Source organism: Vulpes lagopus, chromosome 18 (assembly GCF_018345385.1).
Source record: "Vulpes lagopus strain Blue_001 chromosome 18, ASM1834538v1, whole genome shotgun sequence".
Classification (NCBI taxonomy): domain Eukaryota; kingdom Metazoa; phylum Chordata; class Mammalia; order Carnivora; family Canidae; genus Vulpes; species Vulpes lagopus.
Genome location: NC_054841.1, coordinates 26,382,888 through 26,388,887, shown reverse-complemented (window position 1 = coordinate 26,388,887; position 6,000 = coordinate 26,382,888). Strand labels below are relative to the sequence as shown.

The 6,000-nt window shown below is 49.0% G+C and overlaps 1 protein-coding gene across 2 annotated transcripts in view; it reads left to right on the top strand.

Annotated features, from left to right (window-relative positions):
- Nucleotides 1-1,650: 1,650 nt before the first annotated feature.
- Nucleotides 1,651-6,000, top strand: part of HCK (HCK proto-oncogene, Src family tyrosine kinase) — a 40,848-nt gene continuing 36,498 nt past the window's right edge. Inside the window, exon 1 of one of the 2 annotated variants that reach the window (XM_041732155.1) lies at nt 1,651-1,921. The gene's annotated coding sequence lies outside the window, so the exon portion shown is untranslated. The remainder of the gene's footprint in view (nt 1,922-6,000) is intronic. The other variant, XM_041732154.1, reaches the window with a different exon arrangement.

Below are 6,000 nucleotides of genomic sequence, written 5' to 3'. Positions count from 1 at the left end.
TGTGATATAATGAGCACTGGGTATTATATAAGACTAATCAACCACTGAACTCTACCTCTGAAACTAATACACTATGTGTTAATTAATTGAATTTAAATTTTCTTAAATGTGGGGAAATGTTAGGAGAATTTTGGTAGCAGCCATTCTGCAAGCATTCATCATTCTTGGCAAAGCAAGTCTTTACAAAATCCTTACACAGGTCTTTAGGGCAAAGTTGCGTGCCATCTAGGTGTCCATAGCTATAGGAATTGACAAATAAACTGTGGAGGGTGTAGACAATGACCTAGCAGGAATGCTGGTCATCATCCTCCCATGCCCAGGACAGTCCTCCCACCCCATAACAAAGAATTATGCAGCCCAAATGTCAACAGTACTGGAGTTGAGAAACCCTGTGTAGCCCAGCACTCAGCACAGTATTGCTGAATGAATGAAAGAGTGAATGAAGAGATGACGGTGGCCTGAAATGGCTGGTAACAGAGGGAATACAGAAAAGCTGTAAAATTCTTACACATCTTGTAAGTGTGCTTGGCAGACTTTAGGGCGACAATAGCTCTTTTTCCAGAAGCAGTTGTGCTCTGCCCTTGCCTGGTGCTGGGCACATCTCATTCATGTGGGGCCTCCAGGTGCCCTCCAGCTGGGCATCCTGCCTCCTCAGTTTTCAAAGTCCTCTGAGCTTCCCAGCTGCCGGAAACCCGCCAAGAATGAGCCAGGGTGGTGCCTGCGGGTGAGAAACTTTGCTTGCGGTTTGAATAGCGCGGGGCCTGTGGAGCTGAAACCGCTGACCACAGAAGGACCAGGAAGGCCTGGGACACGGTGTGGGGGAGGGGCCTGGGCTCCAAGGGTGGATTGGAGTGGTAGAGAAAACCCGATCAGAATGCTTGGGGCGGGGGATTAGAATCCTGCGAGAGTGCCGAGGCAAAGGTTTAGGATCCTTGTGGGTCACATTAGAATCTTTTGATGAGGGGTTAAAGTCCTTGAGGGTAGGGTTGGAATTTTTGGATGGATCGGATTGGAATCCGAGGGGGGATTAAAATCCTTTGGAAACAAGATTGGGATTATTCGGGAGCAGGATTAGAATCCCTGGGGTTAGGGTTATGAATTTGGAGGGCTGGGTCAGAATCCTTTGAAGAGAAGGGATAAAATCCTTCCGTTGGCCGGATTAGAATCCTTGGGGGACAGGATTAGAAATCTCCTGTGGGTGAGGCTAAAAAATCCTTCAAATGTGAAATTCAAAATCATTTGGGGGCAGAACGAGGATTTTGGGAGGAGACGGTGTTGCGGTTCTTGGGAGGACGGGTTTAATCCCTTTGGCGACCGCATTAAGGTTTGGGGAGGCGGGGATTATAATGCATTAGGTTAAGTGCTTGGAAGAGGGCGTGGGGTTAGGATCTTTGGGGGACGGATTAAAATTCTTAGGGGCAGGTTTATTATCCTTCGGGGCCCGCGTTAGGATCCTTAGGGGCAGGGTTGGAAGCCTCTGATTTAAAAAAAAAAAAAAAAAAAATCCTTGAGCGGTGGGATTAGGGTGCTGGGAGGAAGGGCCTGGGATGAGAGTCCACGCTGTGGGGTTAGAGTCTTCAGGGGCGGGGTTAGGATACACGGGGGTGGGGTTAGCATCGCTCAGGGCGCGGCTAAGGAGCCCAGATGGCCTGTGGGTGCCACCGAGTCCCTGGTCCCAGCCCGAGCGCACCGCTGAGGCCCAGAGGCGAGCAGGAGGGGGCGCCGGGGGTTCAGCGCCAGGGGAGCCCGAGAAGCCGCGCGGCGCCCAAGCCCCTCAGAGCGCCGCCCTTTGCCTTTTCTCCAAAGTCAGCCCGTCTCCCTTCGGGTGCGGGCGCCCCGGGAGTCCGGGGGCTGCTGAGCTGGGGGGGCGTTCGAGCTGCGAAGATCCGGGCTGCCCGCAGGAGGAGGAGCGGGCGCCCAGGTGAGTGGCGCGCGGACGGCGGAAGCGGGAGGGTCTCGGCTGCGGGGGACGGCGGGGGCAGCGCAGTGGCGCGGGCAGGGCGGGCTGGAGCGCGGCAGGAAGGGGCGGTCGCGGGAGCGGCGGACGCGCGGTGGGACCGGGGGCGCGCGACGAGGGCCGGGCTGGCGGGGCTGGCCAGGCTGCGTGCGAGCCTGGAGGAGCTCTAGGGGAGAGGAGCTCTGGCCCCCGAGGGACTTCGGTCCGGCCTCCGCTCCTCTGAGCCGTCCAGGTTCCCCTTCTGCAAAAGAAAAAAACGAGAAGGAAGGGATGAGGCTCTACAGACCGAGAAGGGAAGGCCCTTACGGTCCCTGGTGGGGGTGGGTGACGGGTCACGGCAGGTTGGCGGCGGCTGGCAGCCCGTCGTGGGGAGGGGGACAGCTGGCCGGAGGCGTGCGGTGCGAACCACACCCAGGCGGGCCTGCAGCTGGGCCCACTCCGCGCTCCCTCCTCTTCCCGCGCTGGGCCCTGATCGCCAGCAGGTCTGGGTCAAACCTCAAAACCTCCTGGACAGACCACAGGGTGTCTCCCCGCCCCCTTTCCGCTTCGGTGAGACCTTGGGCCAAGTCGTGCGCCCTCTCCGAATTCCAGTTTTCTCCTCCGTCAGATAGGGCGATAATTCTTTCTCCAAGGCTACAGTGAGCTGCAGTCTGTGGGGGTCATGCAAGGGGAAGTGGGATTCTGGGAGCAACCTGCCTGTTGACCTTGAGCAAGGGATTTGGTCTTCCTAGGCCTCTGCTTTTCCACCTATAGGATAGGGATATTAATAATAATGACTCCCTCCCAGGGTCGTTTTGAAGGTTACGTTAAGTTATTCATGGAAAGCTCTTGGAGCCTTAGGTCACAGGTATAGGTGCTTAATACTCGTGAACTATTGTCATCGCTATTACCGTCTAGCCAGTGCTTCCCAGATGTTAGCAGTACACCTGGGAGGCTTGTTAAAACACAGATTTCTGGGCCCTGACCCCAGAGTTTCTGATTCAGTAGGTCTGGCTGGGGAATCTGAGAATTTACATTCCCAGGTGATGCTGCTGTTGCTGGTCCAGGGACCACACTTTGAGAACCATTGCTGTAGCCTTTGGCCAGCACAGAGAAAGACTTCAATAGATATTGGTTCCTTTATCCCATGGATTTCTCTTCACTATCCTTTTCTTTTTCTTTTTTTTTTGGGGGGGGGGGAGGATATTAAAATAAAGAAAAGTGAAAGAAATAATATAGTAAATATCCCATGAACCCACCACCCAGAATTAAATGTTTCCCTCTGGTTTTTAAAAAATAAAAGTGTTGGGGATCCCTGGGTGGCGCAGCGGTTTGGCGCCTGCCTTTGGCCCAGGGCACAATCCTGGAGACCCGGGATCGAATCCCACGTCCGGCTCCCGGTGCATGGAGCCTGCTTCTCCCTCTGCCTGTGTCTCTGCCTCTCTCTCTCTCTCTCTCTCTCTCTCATAAATAAATAAAAATAAATAAATAAAAAATAAAAGTGTTAAAAGTAACAGATAATACTGAAGCCTCTCCACTTGTCTCTCTCTCAGTCCTGTTTTTCTCTCTGCCCAGAGGCAGCCAGTCATGAAATATAGTCCTTTCCAGTCTGTGCCTTTATGAATTTATTACATAGATATGGATGCATAAATAATACATAGAATTGTTTTTCTGTGTTTTAAAGATCTCCAAAAACGCTATCCAGCTGTGAGATTCTTCTGCAATATCGTTTTTCTATTCCTTGCCTTATCATTAAGTTGTCAAGGTCTAGCCAGGATGAGAAACAAAGGCATGCATAGTTCATTCTTTCTCAGGGGAGTATTCCTGCAAGTGACCATCCTATCTTATTTCTCATCCCCCAGTTGTTGGACATTCAGATGTGTAGCAAGGCTTTTACTACAGTAAGCTATTCTGCTGGGACCATCCTGGATGTATGGCCCTGGTGAAGGTGGGAGGGTGCAGGTGTTTCTTGGGAAAACACTGAGAGGCTGGATGGGTCTCCAGAGGGGGCATCTGTGAACCTCTCTTGTGTGCAAGGAGGACTGAAACCTGAAAGGGTCACCCAGGGAGTCTGGATCAGAGATGACAGAGAGTCTGGCTCTGCTGACCTCCCAGGCCCCCTGTTCCAGGTCTGTTTTCCACTGCAGGAGAGCAAAGATCTTCATTTGCCTGACACTTGGTAAAAACTCAAACAATGGAAGAATGACTCCTTTTTAAAGTTTTTTGGGGCAGCCCGGGGTGGCTCAGTGGTTTAGCGCTGCCTTCAGCCCGGGCCGTGATCCTGGAGACCTGGGATCGGGTCCCATGTCAGGCTCCCTGCATGGAGCCTGCTTCTCCCTCTGCCTGTGTCTCTGCCTCTCTCTCTCTCTCTCTCTCTCTCTCTGTGTGTGTGTGTGTCTCATGAATAAATAAATAAAATCTTTTAAAAAAAGTTTTTTGGATAACAGATATTTTAGTTTACTTTTGTGTAGTCTTCTTTTCTGTGTGCTTTTTATTTAACGTAATCAGTAAACTGCTGTGGTATACAATTTTCATCCTACTTCTTTGCTTAGCCCTATATTATAAACATTTATCCATGTCATTAAAATCTCCTAGGATTTAATTGTCAATTTATTTTTTAAGTTTATTTATGTATTTAAGTAATCTTTACACCCAACGTGGGGCTCGAACTCATGACCCTGAGATCAAGAGCTGCATGATCCTCCAACTTAAAGTGCCAACAACAAGCCCAACAACAGTTCCAATAACCAGCTCAGGTGCCCCAGGTGCCTCAGGTGAGCCAGCCAGGTGCCCCAAAATATCCTTGGACTTTTTTTTTTTAAGATTTTATTTATTTATTCATGAGACACAGAGAGAGAGAGCCAGAGACATAGGCAGAGGGAGAAGCAGGCTCCATGCAGGGAGCCCGATGTTGGACTTGATCCCAGGACTCCAGGATCATACCCTGAGCTGCAGGCACACGCTCAACCGCTGAGCCATTCAGGTGTCCCTGTCCTTGGATATTCTTAATGGCTACATATTATCCCACTGTTTGGATGCACTATAATTTAACCATCCTAGGAAAGCACTTTTATGTAGTTTTCAATTTGTAAATTTTTTTGAGTTGAAATTGGCATAGCATTATAAATGTAGCCATCTTAACAATTCAGTGGCATTTAGTACATTCACAGAGTTGTGCAACCACCACCTCTGTATGGTCCTCACATAGTTTCATCTCGAAGCACTGATCCCATTAAAGCAATCACTCCCATTCCAGCCCAAAGTTCACCCGAGTTATAGCATGTATTGGTATTTCAGTTCTTTTTATGGCTGGATAATATTTCATTGTATGTATATACCACAATTTGCTTATGTATTCATCTGTAGATGGAAATTTTGGTTGTTTCCACCTTCTGGCTATTATGAATAGTGCCACTGTAAGCATGTGCCTACAGGTATTTGTTTGAGAACCTGTTTTCAATTTCTTAGGTATATACCTAGAAATGGAATCACTGAGTCGTACAGGAATTCCATGTTTAACTTTTTGAGGAATTGCCAGATTGTTTTGCACCATTTTACATTCCCATCAGCCATGTAGAAGGATTCTAATTTCTCCACATCCTTCCCAACACTTGTTTTCCTTTTTTAAAAAATTACTATCATTATAGTAATCTAGTGGGTATGGGAAGCATGGACCTTTATCTCACCCCCATCAGGCTGCTCGCTGGGGGCCCTTACCCCTGAGAGTGAGGAGAAAATTGTCTGCAGCCAGATCTTGTACTTTAAACTCTTCTAGAAAGTAAGGGCAAAGACGTGTCAGTCTCCTAAACCACGATATCATTAACACATAGTAAATGCCTGGCACATAGTAGGGCCTCAGAGAATCAGGCTCTCTGCAGGAGCCTATGTCTCTGCCTCTCTGTGTGTCTCTCGTGAATAAATAAAATCTTAAAAAAAGAGAGAGAAATCCAGATTGGTGGGGGTTCTTTTGATATTGAAAGTTGGCAACTAATTAAAAAGAATCACAACATGGAGCCAACTGAAATATACCTGTGTGTTGAAGTATCTCAGGCAAGGGAGATACT